Raw genomic sequence first — 21970 nt, 5'->3', positions numbered from 1 at the left:
TCGAAAATGTTACTTTTCGGTGCAGTTTGTCTAGCCGACAGCTATTCCTGTCATGATTCATCGTGCTCTACCACTTTTCCAATGCTCGGGAGCGCTCGAGGTATCCTACAAGTCTTCCAGTGTTGTGAATTGAAAGGACTAATTGCATGGTGATCTGCGTCGCCATGGGCCTAGCTAGCCTAGGCTGGGCTGGCTCAAATCATCTTGGACTGTAAATTAACTTGAGTGACAAGACAACTTCATCCCACACCAAGAGCAAGTGATCCTGTCACAGCCAGCTTCATCCTAAATGGTGAGTACCAGTCCTTCCAGTGGGCCAGAAATCGCATGCCAAACGAAGGATGCTAGAGATCACAAACCACGTAAACCAAATCATATGTTTTGCTCCATGTTGCCTGAGGTACTAATTCTTATACAGTACTTTTCCTCTCCTCATCATGGAAGCAAAACACTTGTGGTCTAAAAGAGAAAATCTTGTAAAATGAGTCTATTAATATACTTGTAGTTCCTTGTCTAAAGTGCTTTTCACGCCAAATTTTGGCGTTCCCTTTGCAGCGCCAAATCTTGGCGTGTTGGTCCATGGACCTCTGGACAATGGAGCGCCAAGTTGTGGCGCTCTCTCTGGAACGCCAAGATTTGGCGAGGAATCCGGAAACCAGGGATGGGAACGCCAAATTTTGGCGCTTTGGAAAAGACGCCACTCCAGTGGCGAGGAAACTTGCCCCTGGATTTGGAGTGCTGCCGCCGGCACCACCGCCCTGCCACGGCCCTCCACAAGAACGGCCCCCTTCTTCACCACGGCCATCGCGTCACTGTCCAACGCCTCGGCCACGGAAGACCGAGGGGTGCTACACCAGAAGGCCTGCCTGCTTCTTGTAGCCACAATCTGAGAAACAAAATTTTTTACCGACATTTTTTTTTTGCCACAACCAGTTACCGCGACAGAGGGAGGCATAGCGTCGGACAATGACCGCTCCGTCCAAATTATCATTCCCACTGTCGACGCACGGACAATCAATGTCTCCTCTCTCTCTCTCTCTCTCTCTCTCTCTCTCTCTCTCTCTCTCTCGGTTACATGCCGAGGCTTTGCATCACAAAAACGTTTCACGTCCGCCCACGCTGGAAAACTGCTGTAACTGGGCAGCGGGGCCGCGGAGTTACGGCCTACCACTCCACTGTAAAGCTTATCGTCGCGGCCCGCACCACCAGACTGATTCCGAGAGTCGTTTTCGTCGCTCTGTCTCTCTCGCTCTTATGCGGGGCGTCCCGTGTAGTTGCGAGAGAGACAGAGCGACGAAAACGACTCTCGGAATCAGCCTGCAGAGGTTTTGCCGCAGCTCCGGCCGGCCGGCGCACTGCCGCGGCACTGCCACCGCGGCGGTGCCGCGAATTGCAATCTGCACCTCTTTTGTGTGTGCAGCGCGCGCTTTTGGCGGCACATTCAGATTCGGATGGTGAATAATGCGGGCGGCATAGAAACGCACGCCGAAAACGGCGCCCGGAGATTCGATTTGAATGGAGACCCCGCACGGTGTGTGTGTGTGTGTGTGTGTGTGTGTGTGTGTGGTGTGTGTGTGTGTATGTGTGTGCGCGCGCGGGCGCGCTCAGTGCGAATGAGATGCGAGTGTTATGAGTAAGTTTATGATGAATATTTATTCACTGCGCCCCGAGACGTTGGCGGCGGATTCGGTATGACACGAAGAGACTCGGGGGCGAAGAGGAGGCTTGCGGCTGAGAGTCGTCTCCGTCGCTCCGTCTCTCTCGCACTCACGGGGCGTTCCTTACAGGTGCGAGAGAGACAGGACTCTCAGTCTGCACGGCACGCTCTCGTCGGCCCGCCTCATATTTCACTCATTTCCCGGAGTGAGCCCCCGGGGGAGCCGGCAGGCGGGGGAGGGGGTTAATTTTCGCGCCTGTATACCGACCGAACGGGAACGGGGAGGGCTTCAAAGTCCATCAAACCGACGCGAGCGGGCCGAGCGGCGTGGCAGCCTGCTCCGCGGAGCCCGACACCCGCCCGAGACCCGGCCGACACCCGGCCGACACACGCCCGACACCCGGCCGACACCCGCCCGACACCCGCCCGAGACCCGGCCGACACCCGGCCGACACACGCCCGACACCCGGCCGACACACGCCCGACACCCGGCCGACACACGCCCGACACACGCCACCAAAGTTACAGCCTCATCGGGTGCCAAAAAAAGGGGGGGGGGGGGAATCAACCTCCGATTTTACGACTTCCCGAGTAGGAGGAACACTGCACTCACTGCTGGTTTCCGTTTTTTTTCTCACCACCTGACAGATTACTTTGAATAGTTCTTGAATATAGAAAATTCTCTAACCAACTGAAAAATGCAAATGCCAGTGATGTTTGGGCCATTGCTAATTTGCGAGCTACTTTGTCATTAATACAGACTTTTAAGTTTGGTGCCAGAAATGCATCCGCTAACGAGACAGCAATAGACTGAGTGAGTCGCTTCAGTAAGCACTGCAGTGCCGCGGCACACAGTGTACCGGCACTCTTATTCCGCCCCCAAGCGGTATGAAAAATGCAGAGGCACGCTGCACCGCCCGAAGCACGCCCACGCCGTCGCTCCGTCTCTGTCGCACTCCCGCGGCTGCCCGTAAGTGTGCGAGAGAGAAGGAGCGACGTAGCGACTTTTGCCGTAGAAGCTGATGCCATGACAGCCTTCAAGGAGGTGATGAAGGCAAGGACTGCGCGGTGCGCCGTTTCCATTTTTCCGGGTCCGCCGCCGCGCAGTGGGCCAGAAGACCGGTGGAGGCGGCCAAAACTCTAGATGCGTTTTGGGCTCCAGAGTCGCTAAATGGGACTCGAACCGAACGTGTGACCCCATCAATGGATTGCTCTCCGAACGAGGAGTCCATTGGCAGGGTCACACGACGTTCGGTTCGAATCCCACTCAGCGACTCTGGAGCTCAAAACGCGCCTAGAGTTTGGGCCGCCTCCACCGGTCTTCTGGCCCACTGCGCGCTGCTGGCGGCTCGCGCTGACAAACGGGGCGGCGAGGCGGCGAGGCGGCCGGGCGCGGCGGAAGGACTAAGGGCTGCCGGGCGGACTGGGGACCCATCGGAATCTCGGAATTAAATTGTTCCAATTAAATCAGAGCGCCGAACGGGGACTCGCCAAGACAAAGTGCATCTCCGCCAGACAGCCGTGTAATGAAACTGAAGTGCGTAAAGATGCCGCCCCGCCCCGCCCCGCCCCGCCCCGCCCGCCCCGCCCCGCCCCGCCCGCCCCGCCCCGCCCCGCCCCGGCCAGGCGCCTCCTCGCTCATTGGCGAGCGATAGCGAGCCCATGCCGTGTTTGGGGGTACCAAAAAGTGACTGGTCGTGCGTCTGTCTGTCTGTGTGTCCGTAACTCACTCACGTTTCTCAGCAACTACCGCACAAATAGTTTCAAAATTTCGCACCGGAAGGCTCCTAAATCTCCCCCAGGGGGAGTTTATCTATATATTCACGATTACTATTGTTTGAAATATTCAAAACATCTTTTTGAATTAGGTTCTTAGCGTGGTTAGGTTGGCAGTGCTTGGCAGCTCGTAGCAATTTTTCATACTTGCGGCCGCGACTCTTAAATACGGGACCTGTCAAAACATTGGCAAAAAAACAAACTAAAGAGCAGAAGGGCTTAGAAGTGAGTACGGTCATAGTTTTTCGATATTTTAGAATGATTGAAACCCCTCCGGAGAGTCAACTCAGTGAAATACGGAAAATGAAAGTGACAATTATTACGCGTTTCGTCCGTCCGTCCACCCTCTCCTCTCCCCACTACAGGGGAAATGTTTTAGTCAGTGGAGTGTGTTTGATAATTGCAAGAATGATTTGGTCTTTTTAACCTTTGTGAGTGTATTTCCATTTATATTCTCAGACACTATATTTTTCAGATGTTTGCTTTGCTCAATAACAGTTAGAAAATATATTAATACATTCTATGAGTAACAAACCAGATGCTAATCTTGCCAAAATAAATAGTCTTTGCTGACTCTTGGCACTGATTCTGGGAAAAGGCTTCATTGCAATGCTGTGAGTTTACTATAGTACTAACCTTAAAGAAAACCATATGATGAGTGAGTGTAGCGCATTCAAGGTTTGACATTGACATCAGATTCAATGAGACGATTCACTGACTTGGTCATATGATTTCATGAGACGATTCTTTTAACTTAATCATACATTGTCTGCGACAACTGGTAATTTGTGTTGGTCATGGTTTGAGTTTGCTTTTTTTTTAAATTTACTCAGAATGTTAGGTAAATACTTTTGCTAAACTGTTTCAAAGATTAAATAACACACCATGACTATCATTATCAATAAGATAAACTTGCATTTAGCAATAAGTGGCCTCGACATTGGATTCTATGACACGATTCATTGGATCTGACAGAAGGTCTTCTCCGTAAAGTAGTTGAAATCAGCCTGCCTGTAAATATGTCTTTTTAATTAATGCAGATAAATCAATATAGTTAAATCCACTAGTTTAAACTAAAAGGGAGAAAGGCTATTTAGGTATTACTAATAACATTGCGTATTCATAAGTTCAGTAACAAGGAGATATCGAATGGTAATTCAAGTATTTGTGAATCGTATTAAGCAATTCAATGCTGGCTGTTAAATGTTACTCGACTGAGTAACAGGGTCAGGGTTCGTGGCATGACACTATGAACAGGAAACGCTCTTAAGAAACCTAACAACTGAAGACCCATACTTTCAACTAGAATTACATGATTTGCGACCAAAATTTCCTCGGTGTTTCATTGCTTTCTGCAGTATTTGGTGTGCTGATCACAAAAATGACTTCCAATGTCATCCCAGACCTTTACTTTTCCAAATATTACCAATTTTGGACCAAAATTTTTACATCGAGTTTTACATGTTCCTGCAGTTTTTGGTGTGCTGATCACGAAAATGACTTCCAATTTCATCTCAGACCTTTACTTTTCCAAATATTTACCAATTTCGGACCAAAATTTTTACATCGAGCTTTACATAGTTTCCTGCAGTTTTTGGTGTGCTGATCACGAAAATGACTTCCAATTTCATCTCAGACCTTTACTTTTCCAAATATTTACCAATTTCGGACCAAAATTTTACATCGAGTTTACATAGTTTCCTGCAGTTTTTGGTGCGCTGATCACGAAAATGACTTCCATTTTCATCTCAGACCTTTACTTTTCCAAATATTTACCAATTTCGGACCAAAATTTTTACATCGAGTTTTACATAGTTTCCTGCAGTTTTTGGTGTGCTGATCACGAAAATGACTTCCAATTTCATCCCAGACCTTTACTTTCCCCAAAATTTACCAATTTGTGACCAAACTTTTAAAATTGAGTTTCACATTGACCCTGTATTGGCCTTACTTTGCATATATTCTTCACCATCTTCTACAAGAATACAGACGCATCGCTCGCCTACTACGCGCCCAAACAAAACGGCGCGTACCCCTAGTAAGGTGGCTTGGACTTCTAGGTGGCTAAGCCTTTGAGCCCGTCTGCCCCGGCACGAGGCGAGCCAAGGCTTGAGCCAAGGCACGCCCCGACAAAGGGCTGCTTCATCGTGAAATTAGACAGCACTCACTCCATGGAAGCACAAACCCAACCCACCCCGCCTCCCTCCATTCAGCCAACCCTTGATCATCCCTCGGCCGCCCCACCTGCAGGCCCAGGCCCCCACCACCACGATAGCCACGCCGCACCCCAGCCACCAGAGAGAGGGGGGGAGGGGCACCTACCAGCACGAGCCAGCCAGGGCGACCATCCACCCCCTACACCAGCCCTGACACGCGACCCCCACCCCCAGCAGTGCGGCGGGTAAACCAAGAGACAAGTGGAGACAACGTCTGAGCAGCGGCGTCATCTATGCTAAAACGGTGCAAGTGCGCCGCGCGGCTCCATAAAAGTGAACAGAGCGATGTACAGAGAGAGAGAGTCGCTGCAGCGGCCAAGGAATCAGTTTATTTTCACGGCAGTAAATCGTTTCGGAGAGTCGGTCTGGGCAAGGGGTCTCAGAGAAACAGCTAGAAGGACGCGCACAGTGGGCCAGAAGGCGGTCAAAACCTCAGTCGCTAAATAGGCCTCGAGCCGAACGTGTGACCCCACCAATGGATTGCTTTCAAAACGAGGAATCCATTGGTGGGCTCACACGTTCGGTTCGAGTCCCGTTTGGCGACTCTGGTGCTCGAAACGCGTCTAGAGTTTTGGCCGCCTCCACCGTGATGGTCTTGCGGCGCGCTGGAGGCGAGCTGGAGCGTAGGCAGTCCCGCGGCGCAGCGGTGCGCGGAGCCACTCCCCGTTGCCTACCTCGCAGGCGATTGCGAGCGCCCGGGGGGCGGGATTTACACCCAGGGCTGCCGACCCGCAGGAAAACGGGCAGCGGCGCGTCTACGTGACGCCGGCCGGCGCCTGGGGCTCAGAGCGCACCTCCCCGCTAAGCTGGACGGGTACGCACCGGCACCGGCAGGCCATGGCAATGACAGTGCGAGCGGAGCGGGCGCAGCGCACAGTGGGCCAGAAGACCGGCGGAGGCGGCCAAAACTCTAGACGCGTTTTGAGCTCCAGAGTCGCTGAACCGAACGTGTGGCCCTATTAATGGATTGCTCTCCGAACGAGGAATCCATTGGTCTCGCTTCGAGTCCCGTTCAGCGACTGTGGAGCCCAAAACGCGTCTAGAGTTTAGGCCGCCTCCGCCGGTCTTCTGGCCCACTGCGCAGCGCGCCAAGCCACCAGGTTGCCACACCTGGGACGCTCTGGTCTGCTCTAAACTACCAAAAAAAAAAGGAACTAGGGACGAGGGCGCTGACGCTAGTAATGGACACAGTGTATCGGCAGCGAGCGACGACAACAGCGACGGAAACGACCAGGCCGTGCGGTGAAAAATAAAATGCGGCGACGCGTTGAAAACCCCCAATCAACAACAAAAACAACAGTGTCTAGACGGTCATCGTGGCAAACTGGCGCCATTTTTTCTCGCCGCTTTGGACACGCCCGTGCCGAGGCCGTCGCACCCCACGGATACACTGTGAGCCTCAAAAAGTAGAGCAGAGTCGCTAGGCAGGACTCGAACCGAACGTGTGACTCCACCAATGGGTTTGCTCTTCGAACGAGGAACCCATTGGTGGGGTCACACGCCCGGTTCAAGTCCTGTTAAGCGACTCTGGAGCTCGAAACGCATCTAGAGTTTCGGCTGCCTCCACCGGTCTTCTGGCCCACTGTGCTCCACTCCATGGCGGGACTCGGCGACTCCAGGCGGACGGACTTGACTTGCCACAAGCCTATTTCACTTGTAAATTTAATGAGCATCCTCGGAGCGTGCAGACGCAGCTACTTAAACTTTACGGATTTTAGACGGCAGCGGGTGCGTTCCAAAGGGAGCGGTCGCTTGCGGACGCAGCCCTCGCGAGTTACAAGAAAAAATTTCTCGTACCAATAACTTTTTTTTCCTGACAAAAACAACGAAAATTAAAAATCGAGAAATCTGTTTCTGTGTGTGTCTTTTGTAATAAAGCGACGAGAAATCTTTACAGTGTCGCGCGCCCGGATTGTCCAGTGGCGTGTCGGCGGCGTTTTCGGCCCTTGTGGACCGCTAATAACGCGGGCGCGGCCAGGCGCGGCCAGAATGCGGCGAGTGGGTCCACCGGTTGGTCCCGCTATTGGCGCCGCTCGCTCTATCGCACTAGAGCACGGCCAGCCGGCATAATGGGCGCGTTGTTGCTTCGCGGGCCGAGCGGTCACCCCGTCTCTGTCGCACTCGCGGTTAGGTCGGCGGGGACCGCGGGGGAGTGAGAGAGAGAGAGAGACAGAGGCATCTGTCGCAGCTTGCAGCCATCCAAAACTCTGTTGCTGCAGCTGCCGCGCTTCTGGTGTGGCAGCGGCGGCGGCGGACGCGGACGCGATACCGTTGATACACTGTATTTCCACTATCGATGACGCCATTGTTGTGGCCAGTGAATCAAGAGAGCAGCGCAAAGAGAAAGCCGATACCGACTTTGCCTCCGTGTGTGTCGCGCGCGCGCAAGTGTGTGTGTGTGAGTGTGTGTGTGTGTGTGTGTGTGCGTGCGTTGTAAGAGTCCAGCCAGGACACGCGGCGGAGTGGCAGATACAGGATACAGGGGAGGGAAGCCGAGAGAAATGAAAAGCAATGCAGGGCGATGGGTCCTATGAACAAAGACCGATGTCTTTTGGGTCGCTCAAACAAAGACCGATCTCCTTCGGGTCGCTCGAACAAAGACCGATCTCCATTTCGGCCGTTTCTGCATTCGCCGCTTCTTTATATTGTAGTTCTCGCAACAGACATCACACTCAAACAATAGTTTGAAGGTTTTGTTCCTAACATATTAGAGAATGATTATCTTAAACTCATTTGTGTAGAATCAAAACGTAGAGATTGTTCTGGGACTTCAAAATGAACGCGTTGAGAGGTTAGGAAATGGAGATCGGTCTTTGTTCGAGCGACCCAAAGGAGATCGGACTTTGTTCGAGCGACCCAAAGGACATCGGTCTTTGTTCATAGGGCCCATCGAGGGAAACAAGAGTAGCCACACACACACACACACACACACACACATACACACACACATACACACACACGCACACACACGCACGCACACACACACACACACACGGCCAAAGAACTGGGCGAGACAAGCGTGGGGAGGGGGGAGAATTCCGGGAAGCGGGTTCGGCCGCAGATAACGGACGCGACACTGCGAGAAAGCGTCACACGTCACGTTGTTGTCGCGAGAGAACCCCCGCCAACCGAGAAAGAGAGAGAGAGAAGGGGGGGGGACAGGGTTAAAAACACACAAGTGCACGCGCACACACACGCACGCACACACCTCAAAGAGTACGATTGACTACCCGCTGCTGCGCGACCCCTAATTAACATGGGCAGTGCCGCTGTCAGGCGACAAGCAATTTTCCCCGTCCGCCGCTCCGCCGCTCCGCCGTGTGTCCGGGCGGGCGGGCGGCGCGACGAGAAGGGAGCCACTGCCATGGCTGACCAATGGCTGAGCGGCCGCGAGCGGATCGACTTGACCACCACTTTCGGCCACTCTGTCCACTGCAGAGCGGGACCTTCCCAGCCCAGTCGAGTACGTCGTCGAGAACGGCGTCCACGACGAGCGCCAGCTGCACGCCCTGGTCCGACGCCGCCAACGCCCGTCACGGTGATATTGTAATATTAATAATAATGTGATGTGAAATAATAATGTGATATTGTGTGATGTAAGGTAACTACTTTTAGCTTTTAAAGTGTCAATGTGTAAATGATTGTTAACTTCCTTGGTAGCAAACGTCTGAACGAATTAATTTTATTTTTTTTAACAACCCCTCTTAGATACCAGCATACTCTTGTTATATTGGGCAACGTTGTTATCTGTTACATAGTTCTAGTGTTTGTTGTTAAAGCCTGTATAAAGACCCAATAAAAATGTTGAAAAAAAAAAGTCCCTGCGCAGCCGGACGGGACGCTAGACCGTCCCTTATTTTTTCAAATTGAACCGAGACAAAAGTTCGTGGTGCCAAATTGTTCCATTTGGTGAGAAAACACCTCTGCCAAAGTTTGGTGGTGCTACGATATCGCATGGCCGAGCCTGAGGGGCCTAAGTGCAAATTTCAAAAATCGGCCGATTTCGGAATTTGAAAGTTGTCTTCCAAGTAAACACGTCATTTTGATTCCCGTAGTAGGACGAAAATTTCAAGCGTTTTGCCGTATCTCGAACCGTTATGGCCGAAACGGCGCTCTGAACGCGCTCCGCCACCGCGCGGAAGGCCGATCTGGACCCAACTACGACGCTTTTGGGCTGCACCGAGCCGCCCCGGAGGGCAGTGTATCGCTGCGTCGCTGTCAGCACCTTCCCAAAACATGTGTTTGACTAATTGCATAGTAATTGGTAGGTTAGATTTCAATACAGACGTGGTTAAGACCAAATTTTACACCAAAACACGCGAAAAATGCTATTATGGCTAAATTTGACACTTTGAGGGCATATTTCAGCATTTTCCTATTGAGTAATCCCACTAACCAAATTGGAATTTTCAGAGATAGTTCAGATACATGTTTTGGGAAGGTGCTGACAGCGACGCAGCGATACACTGCCCTCCGGGGCGGCTCGGTGCAGCCCAAAAGCGTCGTAGTTGGGTCCAGATCGGCCTTCCGCGCGGTGGCGGAGCGCGTTCAGAGCGCCGTTTCGGCCATAACGGTTCGAGATACGGCAAAACGCTTGAAATTTTCGCCCTACGGGCATCAAAATGACGTGTTTACTTGAAAGACAACTTTCGAATTCCGAAATCGGCCGATTTTTGAAATTTGCACTTAGGCCCCTCAGGCTCGGCCATGCGGTATCGTAGCACCACCAAACTTTGGCAGAGGTGTTTTCTCACCAAATGGAACAATTTGGCACCACGAACTTTTGTCTCGGTTCAATTTGAAAAAATAAGGGACGGTCTAACGGGACGCACAGTGGGCCAGAAGACCGGTGGAGGCGGACGAAATTCTAGACGCGTTTTGAGCAACGGAGTCCGCTAAACAGGACTCGAACCGAACGTGTGACCCCACCAATGGATTGCTCTCCGAACGAAGAGTACATTGGTGGGGGGTGGGGTCACACGTTCGGTTGGAGCCCTGTTTAGCGACTCTGGCGCTCAAAACGCGTTTAGAGTCCAAAACATTTCCCTCTCTCTCTCTTTCTTTTTATCCTAAAATTGTTACGCCCAACATACCTGTCTCTCTCTCGGTCCCTTTTTCTCTCTGATGGACCCCCTTCGAGTCGGCAGGCCCAGCAGCACTGGTGGCGGCCGAGAAGCCAAGAAAAAAAGGGAACAACACCAAAACCGACGAACAACAAAAAGCAGCTATAAAAGCTCTTGCGCGTCTCAGTGTGCAAATTACCCCAAGGGGGAGCATCCCTTCACACTGCTAAAAATGAATTGAAAAAGAAAACGAACCGGAAAGTGCGTCAAGCGGCTCCATCGGGAATTTCTCAAAGGCTTCGTTATTCTAACAGATTTTTTTTGCTATACCTGCTGAGAACTCACACAAAATGGAAACACGAGGGGTTTTCGAATTGGTCTGAGACGACTAATGCAATCATTTTCCCAACGAGTCGTCCGCGAATTTCCAGGATTGCTTTTTAACAATGTAGCCCTGCACGCTCGCCTGCACGCGCGTGGCCAGAGCTTTGAGCAAAACTTTGAGTTCTGTTTCTTTTATCATCCTGTCCGAATTTAGAAAACAAATCCTCGGCTGGAGTACAACAAGAAGAAGCAGTCGAGGACCGCGTGGGTAGGCGGAGAGGAAGGGGGGGAGAGACAGTGAGAAAAAGGGAGAGAGAGAGAGAGAGAGAGAGAGAGAGAGAGAGAGAGAGAGAGAGCGAAAGGTAACTCGGTGGTCCCACTCCTTTTTGTGGCCCTACATGGCGCCGACGGGGGTGTAAACCCGGAAACGTCGCGAGCCTTCTAGGTCTTCCCCCTCCCCTCCCCCTCAACCAGGACAAGATTGCTGGTGGCGTGTGCAGCGGGACGGAACATTGCATACTCGGATCGGAGAGGCGTCCAGCCGACGCCCCCCCCCCCCTTTTTTTTCCCTTCTCCCCCCCCCCTTCCAGAAAGGCAATGGCCACGGCCTCTGCCCTCCTTCCTTGTCAGACTCACACCACTGCGGGTCGGCGACGACGCGCCCACACTGCAAGGCACCGCAGGCAAAACTCACCTGCGGACAGAAAACAGAGAAACCGCGTTAGAAGACGGAAACCAGAGAAGGCAATTGGGAGAGAGCGAGAGTGAGAGAGTGAGAGAGAGAGAGAGAGAGAGAGAGAGAGAAGAGAGAGAGAGAGAGAGAGAGAGAAAGAAAGAGAGTGAGAGAGACCATATGACCACCACACACTGAGAATGAAAAAGTCATGATCAATACCCAATTTTGGGCGATGTACTTTATCACCCAAATTTGGGCGACGATTGTTTTCTCGTCCGAATTTGGGAGAGGAAAGGTGTATCCTCTACCTACATGGCTCCATAGCACTATTATGACGCAAATTTGGGTAAGAAAACCTTCCTCACCCAAATTTGGGCGAGGAAACCTTCCTCACCCTAATTCGGAGATGAAGAATTCCTCGCCCAAAATTTTAGTCATGATCATGACTCTTTCATTCTCAGTGCACATCCACACAAACACACGCAAACAAACGCACACAAACAAACAAAAACAAACAAACAAACAAACGAGACCAAGAGAAAAATGACGGGAAAAGAGTCGCCGGGCGAGAAAACGGTCACATTGAGAAGAAAGCGGCGCTGCCCGTCGCGCCGTCCTTTATTTCACTGACTCTTCTGGCCGCCCATTGTCCACCAGTTTAACTAACGTCGCGCTTTCGGGGCCCCGGCGCCCCCCTGGGCCCCCCTGGGACCCTCATTCCCAGACTCTTCTCTTCCCACTCGCGGGCTACAGCAGGTTGGCAGAAACAAGCTCTGGTTTCGCTGGAGCCGCCGGGCCGCGGGGCCCCACGTGGGGCTCAGAGCGCGGTGGGGCCTTCCCTGCCGAATCGGACGGAACAGTGCGCGCCCGAACTCCTTACGCGTTTTCAGCTCTAGAGTCGTTAAACAGGACTTGAACGGAACGTGTGACCCCACCAAAGGATTGCTCTCCGCTCCGAACAAGGAATCCATTGGTGGGGTCACACGTTGGGTTCGAGTCCTGGTTGGCGGCTCTGGAGCTTAACACCCGTCCCGAATTTGGACCGCCTCCACCGGTCTTCTGGCCCATCGGCCGATACGGGTTCGAATGTACTACCCGTTGGAACTACCCAATAAACCACCCAATCGGGGGAAATCCACGCACCGGTTTGGCCCACCCACCCACGCGAGGCAGTGTGGGAGCGAGAAAAACCATGGCAGGAGACAAAAGGGCGACAAAGAGAGAGAGAGAGAGGTTGCCGTCTCGCAATTATTGGCAGAATTCCAGGTGCCTGGCTTTTCTAAATTAACACTTTGCTCCCTCGTAAATCAGCGGTGATGAACGCTGTGTGCTGTAATAGGCGCTCTCTCTCTCTCTCTCTCTCTCTCTCTCTCTCTCTCTCTCTCACCCTCTCTCTGCAACAGTGGGTGGCCCCTCGCTGTTAGAACGTGGAGGATGCACCCGTGGAGAGCGCAGTAGTGGCCACGACACGCGAGGGAAAAAAACAAAGCAGAACTGTACAAAGAAGTTACGTCAAATCGACTGTGATTCGGTTTTATTTCTCAGTCATATCATGTCGGCCATGACACTGACCCAGCGAATAACTTTTCGCTGAGATTTAGTCAAGAAGACTGACAGCTTTCGTCGATTTGACTACCTGCCTTTATGAACAGTGAAAACCTGCAGCAATCTACTTCAACATTTTCACGTTGTCGGGGGCCTGTTCACATCATATTGGACGTAGGTCGCTAAAAGGAAAAGACAGTATGGCTGCGAGAGGAGAGGGGGGGGGGGGGGGGGGGGGGGGGGGGGGGGGGGGGAGCCCAGGTGTGGCGGCCGTGGAAGAGGATCAGGTGCCAGACGAGATGTACCAATGTGCCACAAATTGAAGCGCGAAGCCCGGCGAGTGATTTGTGCGAGCCGCCCTGCGCCGCCGCAAACCACGCACGCCAAAAAAGAAGGAGAAAAATGGTGAAAAAGGGGCGGGAAATGATATTTTTGGTCGGGGGTTGCGGGTTTCTCTGGCTTCAGGCTGCGTGAGTCAGCGACCTGCGGTCTTGGAATAATGCACCGTTGTGTGAAGGTCGCCGAGCCCCCCCGGGGGGGCCCGGGGCCGGGGCCCCGCCCGGCCCGGGCGGGGACACTAACCCCCTGTCCGCAGCTCTGATCTTACCCCCCCCCCCCCCCCCCCACTCCACCCCTCCCCCGAGGATTCGGGCAACCCCCGACCAACCCCGGGTGACAACGGGAAACAAAGTTGCTGGACTGAGAAATTGCTTGGACAGATTTTCCGCCGTGCGGCTAGACGACCCTGCATCTGAACCCCCGCCCCGCCCGGGGGTGTGTGTTTTTGTTGTGGGGTGTGTGGGGTTGGGGGGGGGAGAGAGAGAGAGAGAGAGGAGAGGAGAGACTCCAATACCGCTGGTGTTTGGCCTAGTGCCGAGTCGACTTTGCGCGAGCAAACGGCCCACCGTCATGCTTGTGGGGCAGCGCATAGGTGTACATTCAAAATGTTAAATAAAATAAATGATAAAAATTATATTAAAAATAATAATTTTAATAATAATACGACGGAGCTGCGCTGGCCCCGCGGTTTCCGTGGCACTTGAGCTACCCTCCAGTCCCCGCCATCCTGGCCATGCCACCAGGCTACACCAGGCAGGTCCTCGGCGCCCTCGGCACGGTCCCCGGGCCTCCCTCGGTCCCCAGGCCCAGCCAGGCCCAGCGCGCTCATGCTGACGCTGAGGCAGGGAGCCACGGACCAAAGAGCTGCCCCTGTCACACCTGTCATGTGACGAGCACACCACTGACTCCCACAGGGCTGGCCCTCTTTCAGCCGCCCTTGCGACTCTCTCTCCCGGTCTGTCTGTCTGTCTGTCTGTCTGTCTGTCTGTCTCTCTCTCTCTCTCTCTCTCTCTCTCTCTCGCCCGACGCCCGGTTTCTTTCCTGTTCGGAGGCCCCCCCCCCCCATTGGGTCAATTGGACGTTCGCAGCGCGGGGGATCGTTACGTGTTGGAGAAGGAGCGAGACGGACGGACGGACAGACAGACAGACAGACGGACAGACAGACAGACGGCGCGCTGTATGACAGGATGAGGCCGCCGGAATTCAGGTGGGTCTGTGTTAAGGATTCCGGGACCAAGACTAGATATGCAGGACTGGGCTTCGTCCTACCCCATGCTCGGCCCTGCCCGGCCGCCCCTGGTCCGATCTTGCCTTCGTGCGCCACATCTTCTTTCCCCCCACCCCCCCTTTTCCCCCTCCCCCTCAGAACAGCGCTCCGCGGCATTTTTCCCGCCCCCTCCACTGGCAGTAACCCGACAAAAGCCAGGACACCCCCTCAACTCAGAGGAGTGGGAATAAAGAAGAAGAAGACAGGGGAAAAAGCACACCGAACCTAGAGGCTGCCGCCACTGATTCAAAGCCCACGCCGCCGCCGCCGAGGATTTTCAATAATAATTTCACTCTCGGGCGAATACAAACAATGCGAGTATCGACGTTTCCAGTTTGCGCGGGAACTTTTAAAATGGGCCGCGATCGGCCAGATGAACATTCAGCCCCCAAAGAACAGGAACAAGAATTAAGAAGGAAAGTTGATCGCTTTTTTTCCTTGTAGCCCGCCGCTTGCACCGCAAATTAAAACATGTTTGGATGGGAAAATAATAATTTCATGAACGGAGATATGGGGCAGCACAGTGGGCCAGAAGACCAAAGCAGGCGGCCAAAACTCGACGACAGGGCTCGAACCCAACACGTGACCCCACCAATAGATTCCTCGTTCGGAGAGCAATCCATTGGTGCGGTCACACGTTCGAATCCTGTTTAACGACTCTCGAGCTCAAAATGCGTAGAGAGCTCTGGCCGCCTGCGCCGGTCTTCTGGCCCACCGTGGACTGATGGGAAAAAGGTGGATTGGCTGGCGGGGAACAAACCGGATTCCAGCATCGGCGGCGTCCTTTGACGACGCGTTCGCTGAATACTAAATACGAGTACCTGCCTTTTTTTCCCTCATCCCCGCAGTGCATTCCATTCATTTATTTGTTTCTCGAGCTTCTTTTGAATTGGCTCTGGCACAATGATGCACTGTCGGTGAAAACAAGAAGAAAAAAGAGTTTCGCCAGACGAGGTTCCGGACGGCACGAAACGCCCAACTAAAATATGATCTTTTCAACAACGGAAAGATTGTTTTGCAGTGTGCGCGTTCCAGTCTGGGGACTCGAAAGAGCAGACGGACACTGCACCAAGATGCCTCCCTCCGAACGAAACGACAAACATTTGTTTGAGGCCCATCGGGGGCCTCCAGGACCTCCAGGCCCCGTGATGAAAAAAGGCCCAATTGCACCGAAAGGTAAAGCCACAAAAGGAGGCAGGCAAACTCGTGCAGATGGAACACTAACTTGATTACCTCTCAAAGACAGAAGGGGCGGCGGCATCCCCTGTCTGTTTCCGCATTCCCATCAACGATAACAAAAAGAAAAAGAGGAAAGAAGGAGAAAAAATTAAAATAAACATTGGTCAAAATGTGATCGAACGATCCCGAAGGCGGAAAAAAGAGACGGATTTGTAGAACTGGAGGTCCTGCAGGAGGGACAGGGGCGAGGGACAGGGCGGCGGGGAGACAGAGCGGGGAGACAGAGCGGGGAGACAGAGCGGAGAGACAGAGAGGGAACGCGGCCCACAGTCTATTATTCATCCGGACCCGATCGCAGCGCGCAGCGCGCCAAACCGCAAGGCATGGCAGGGGCGCAACAAAAGCACACCCCCTTCCTCCCTCCCCTCACCACCTAGCGCACGCACGCGAGCAAAAACTAGACGTGAGGGGAGGGTGAAATTCGCAACGACAATTAGGAACGACGAGAGATTGTATGTCTGTGTGTGTGCGTCCGCGGCTCCAAAGGGGATGCAGGCTCAGCTCTCTCTCTCTCTCTCTCTCTCTCTCTCTCTCTCTCTCCTCTCTCTCTCTCTCTCTCTCTCTCTCTCTCTCTCTCTCTCTCTCGCTCTCTCTCTCTCTGTCTGTGTCCGTGTGTGTGTGTGTGTGTGTGTGTGTGTGTTTGTGTGTGTGCGCGCACAGAATGGGGTGAATCGGACACACGAGGTGAAAGCTCTTTTTTCCTCCATTCGAGATGGAAATTGAAGACCGAAAGCGAACAGCCAGGATGAGGATTAAGAGAAAGCGCCGCAAACGTGGATATTTCTCTCCTCCCCCCCCCCTCCACCTCTCTCTCACACACACAAACACACACACGGGAACATGGTAGCGCGGAAGTGGGTGATAATTCAGTTAAGGATTATCGGAGACCATTTCGGTGTGTGCGTGTGTTGGTGTGTGTCTGTGTGTGTGTGCGACCGTGTGTGCGACGGGCGGGGTCTGGCAGTGCATGGATGCATGTGCCACAGTGTTGCCGACAAACTAATTGGACAGTCTGGCCAGGCTTCGCAGGGCCTCGCAGGACCTCGCAGCCTCGCAACGCGGCGAAGAAACTCGCCGACGCCGAAAGTGTGCGGCCAGGTGTGCAGTCTGAGGGCGGCCCCTGGGCGGCCCGAGCTCTCCAGCAGCGCTCGTTGAAAAATGGAGCACTTTCTGAAATCGAGAGAGAGTTTTCACCTCTCTCTCTCTCTCTCGCTCCCCCATTAGGGTCGGTCAGTTCCCCGGATTGGCCGCAAACACCTAATAATGCACGCCCTCTTTTTCCCGCCTTTTTTCTGCCGTTTTCCCCTCCTACTTTCCGCAACTGCTTCAGACGGCTGGAGGGTCTCTTATCGCGCGTTTCTGTTCTCCCTTCTCTCTCTCTCTCTCTCTCTCTCTCTCTCTCTCTCCTCTCTCTCTTCTCTCTCTCTCTCTCTCTCTCTCTCTCTCTCTCTCACAGCACGGCGTAACAAGACGATAGATTCCGGGACGGTTGTCTTGAACTTGATTAGGCGCGTTTTCCAGAACGTTTCGTTCCAACGGCCAAAATTCTATATCTCAAGAGTCGCTAAACGGGACGTGGGACCCCACCAATGGTCTTCGAACGAGGAATTTATTGAGGGGCACACGTTTGGTTCGAGTCCCATTTAGCGACACTGGAGCTCAAAACGCGTCTAGAGTTTTGACCGCCTCTACCGGTCTTCTGGCCCACTGTGCGGGGTGCGGCCAAAATGGCGGCGAAACGCCGTCCGAAGCCACGATACTGTGACAAGCCTGGCAAATTTCGCTGGCATATTTGTCACCATCAGCGGGGCTGCAAGCGCGTTTTAAGCTGTATATGCAAATGCACTTCGGGGGGACACACGACGACCGGGGGTAACGCAGCCATAACAGTCATGTTGGTATTGGGTCGCTGGACAGGGGGGAGGGGGGGTGCCGATACACTCATTGCAAACAGCCTTGCACCCTGCCTGGGCGGTGGCGAGAAATTCGCCATACTTGGGACGGACTCCTCCACCAGGAGCACGGAGAGGACCACCATGACGGGGAGCAACAGGATAAGGTGCGATTTTTTTTTCCGGCGGGGACAGCACTGATTGAGCTGCTGGACAACCCCCAACGGCCCGACCGCGTGTGTGTGTCCACCCATCCGTTGGTTCGTTCGTCCAGACGGCACTTTTGAAGTCCCCGTGATGGTCCTTTCACAGCGTCGATAGCAGTCGAATGCCGAACGAGAGTGGGAGAGAGTGGGAGAGAGGGGGAGAGGGAGGGAGGTGGAGAGAGAGGGAGAGAAAGACAGAGAGAGAAGGAGAGAGACAGAGAAGAAGAGGGGGACGGCTAGAGACAGACCAGAGAAGCATCTTGGAAACTTTAGACCGATGGGGAGTGAGGGCGTCAGGCCGATGAGGCGACGCATAGGGAGGCAAGCCTAGGCCCAGACTCGGTCCCGCGGCCAGAGGCCCGCCAGCCGAGAGGCCGCGTAATAAATGGGCCAAAGTATCGCTCATTCAAATCTTGCCGCCTCTGTCGCTGTTATCCGGGTCCTACCGCGGGGGCCTGGGCCGCGCGCCCTACGCCCCGGGCCCCACGCCTTGCCCCACGCCCCGAGCCCGCACCGTCACGCCTCAGGTGCCTCGCACAAAGTAGCGCTCTGCCGCGCCAGCGTTACAAACCGCACCGACACACACACACTCTCACCCACACACTTCCGCGCACACTCTTTCTCTCCCTCACACACAGACACACAAACACTCTTCTTTGACACCCACGCACAAATAGACGTGTCGCGCACACCTGTAGACGCGAACGCGACCGCTGCCACCAAACCCTTCGGCGACCGACACGACCAAAAGCAGCCAATTTCAGAGGAGTGGCACAGCGAAACACGGAGCCGCACAGTGGGCCAGACGACCGGTGGAGGTGGCCGCAACTCCAAACGCGTTTTGAGCCCCAGAGTCGCTGAACAGGACTCGAACCGAACGTGTGACCCAACCAACGGGTTCCTCGTTCGAAGAGCAACCCATTGGAGGGGTCACACGTTCGGTTCGAGTCCCATTTAGCGACTCTGGAGCTCAAAACGCGTCTAGAGTTTGGGCCGCCTCCACCGGTCTTCTGGCCCACTGTGCGCCGGTCGGCCCAAAGCGAGGCCCGCCCCCAAATTGGTGAAGGCCTCACTGTAATTAGGCTCGAGACGTCCCCGCTAGCACAGCCAGCACTAATTTATGGCAGTGTGCGTGTCGCGGCAGTCGCGGCCCGGCCGCCAGGCCGCCTCACCTGAACACTTTTCGTCCAAGATAATGTTGCTCCGTCTCTCCTCTCTCTCTCTCTCTCTCGCTCCCCCTCTCTCTCTCCCCTCTCCTCCTCTCTCCTCTTCTCTCTCTCTCGGAATTACCCGTCGGCAGCGCGTGGGGCCGGGACAGCGAGCGAGGGGAGGCCGCGCGAAATGCAAACTACGCGTTTCTCCTGTAGGAATTAAATTCGGGCCCGCGCGGCTCGTCTTCCCCGTTATGTTTTCTCCGTCAGTCTCCTAAGTTGGGGGGGGGGCAAACGGCAGTGTGCCTGCTCGCGGCCCCGCGAAGGGTAGGCAACCGAGACCACGAGCGACATCAATGTTACATCACTTTTACCATCCGCATCACCCTACACCTGTTTATTTCTTTCTTAAAATTTTTACTTTTTTTTGTTTAAGGCTTGTGACATTTTTTTCCGATTTTTGTTCCTGCAGTGTAGGCAAGCCACGTGGCGATCGTCAGAGCCCACCCCGTCCACTCAGAGGACGATGAAGACGGGGTGCAGGTAGTGGCACGTAGTGGAAGCAAAGCGATGGCAGACGCGGAGGCAAACACAGAGCCGCTCGCGGATCGTGGCTAAGTGGGGGGGAGAGAGAGAGAGAGAGAGAGAGAGAGAGAGAGAGAGAGAGAGGAGAGAGAGATGTCCGGAAGCGTGACTGATGGAGAGCATACGTTGCGGACAGGCTAGTCAGAAGGATCGACCACGCAGGGTGTTGTAGAAGGCCTAAACACACAGCCACGCACGCACACGCGCGCGCGCGCGCACACACACACACACACACACACACACACATGAGGGCGCGCGCACAAGCAGACGCCGCCACCACAGGCGAACGCGTGAAATTTGCTTTCCATTTCTTGTCTGGTCGGCACATACATACTCAAACTCTCTCTCTCTCTCTCTCACACACACACACACACACGGTCGTTCCGATCTGGTTCCGTGAATACGCAGGCGATCAGCAGATTTTACAAACGCGCCGGCCGACGGGGAAAGAGACAGGAGAACAGCTCCCCCTCCCCTCCCCCCTGCCCACCAATGGAGGGCGGAAGTAATCTAAACCCACTTTCCCTCTCACTCCTTTGAGCAACAACCGGTGCTTGTCGTTGTTGTTGTTGTCGATGCGGCTCAGCTCTTGACAGTCCTCTGCCCTGGCCTCTCCACTGCGCTAAGCACTGTTAAAAATTTGTTGGATTTGAAAAATACGTTTAGAATCTCCGTCGGAAACTTTCCGGAAGCTTCGTCTTTAAGTGTTTTTTTTGTTGTTTTTTTTTTTTACTTTACCTGCTAAAATATCATACAAAACTGAAATACGGAAAGTTTTTTTTCTTTTCTTCCAACACGTTCTTCGGAAATTCCCCAGATTGACTTTAACAGTGCGCCCGCTCAACGAGGCCCGTAAAACCACACCGCCGTCTGAAGGGTGCGCGGCGCGGCACGGCACGGTCGACTGCCAGAGTCACGAGCCGCGAATAACATGCCAGAAAAAACAATTCAATATTTCCCCTTTTCCCTCCAGTTGCGGGCGCGACGTGCAGGGGGCAGCACTGCAGCGGCGCCAGCAGCGCCAAGGGTGCCCGAGCACGATTCCCCCTCTCTCCCTCCTCTCTCTCTCTCTCTCTCTCTCTCTCTCTCTCTCTCTCTCTCTCTCTCTCTCTCTCTCTCTCACACACACACACACACACACACACACTCCTCCCAAATTCACCGTTTACCTTTATTCCAGCTGCAATTTCCTCGTCCACAATGGGCAGCTGCTGGAGTCGGAGAAGAAACCCTCGAAAGACAAGACGGCCGCGCAGATTCGATTTTACTGCTCGAATTATCATCCACCCCTCTCCCCTTTCCCCCTCGCCCCAATTTGGCGCGCAAATTTCAAACTTGACGGCGCGTGAATCGCCCCGACAGGACTCGGGGGAGAGGGAGGGGAAGGGGGAGGAAGTGTGTGCGGCCTTTTGAAATTCAAACTACGCGCCAAATTTAAATCAGGAAGGGGAGCGATACTCTACGATGCGGCCGGCATCAACATAAGAAAACACTAACATGGACAGGGAGGGCATTGCATGGGGAATGGACCCCGGGGAGTATGCGAGAGCGAGAGAGAGGGGAGATGGTGGGGGGAGCATGCCGGACTGCATTAATTGAAACTACCCCCTTGTTTTGTAGAAGCGATACTTCGGCCGGTCCCGGGGGCTTGCCTCGGCTCGCCTCCACGTCAGGGCCAGACAGACGTAAAGCAGAGCCGAGACCTGTCCGCCGGCCCAACCCGCTCTCCCTACACTGCAAAAAGCCTTGTCTGTCGAGGCCAACAAACTCCAAATTTACTGGGGAAAAAATAGTTGCGGCAGCAAACATGTTGTTTTGTTGTTGTTGTCGGTACAACTAACTCCCGTAGGCCAAAAAAACACAGTAAATCCGGCAAATTTGATTGTTGACGTTGTTGTTGCTGCTATTTTTGAGTGCATGATGCCATTCACCGCGATGTCATCCTCGCCCTCCCGAGAGGGACACCCTCGGCGGTCGGTGGCTCTCAATAAACTCCAACTTGTTGAACGAAGCCCCATCAATGTTCGGAAAGGC

At 53.8% G+C, this 21970-nt stretch overlaps 1 protein-coding gene across 1 annotated transcript in view; it reads right to left on the bottom strand.

The window, feature by feature from the left end:
- The window catches only part of LOC117639006 (KH domain-containing, RNA-binding, signal transduction-associated protein 2-like), a 137338-nt gene that overhangs the window by 107350 nt on the left and 8018 nt on the right, over positions 1-21970 (bottom strand). The gene's annotated exons all lie outside the window — the stretch shown is intronic.

The sequence above is a fragment of the Thrips palmi genome, unplaced genomic scaffold, assembly GCF_012932325.1.
Source record: "Thrips palmi isolate BJ-2018 unplaced genomic scaffold, TpBJ-2018v1 HiC_scaffold_10, whole genome shotgun sequence".
NCBI lineage: Eukaryota > Metazoa > Arthropoda > Insecta > Thysanoptera > Thripidae > Thrips > Thrips palmi.
The sequence above is the reverse complement of the archived record's forward strand: the minus strand, read 5'-3'. Positions and strand labels throughout refer to the sequence as shown.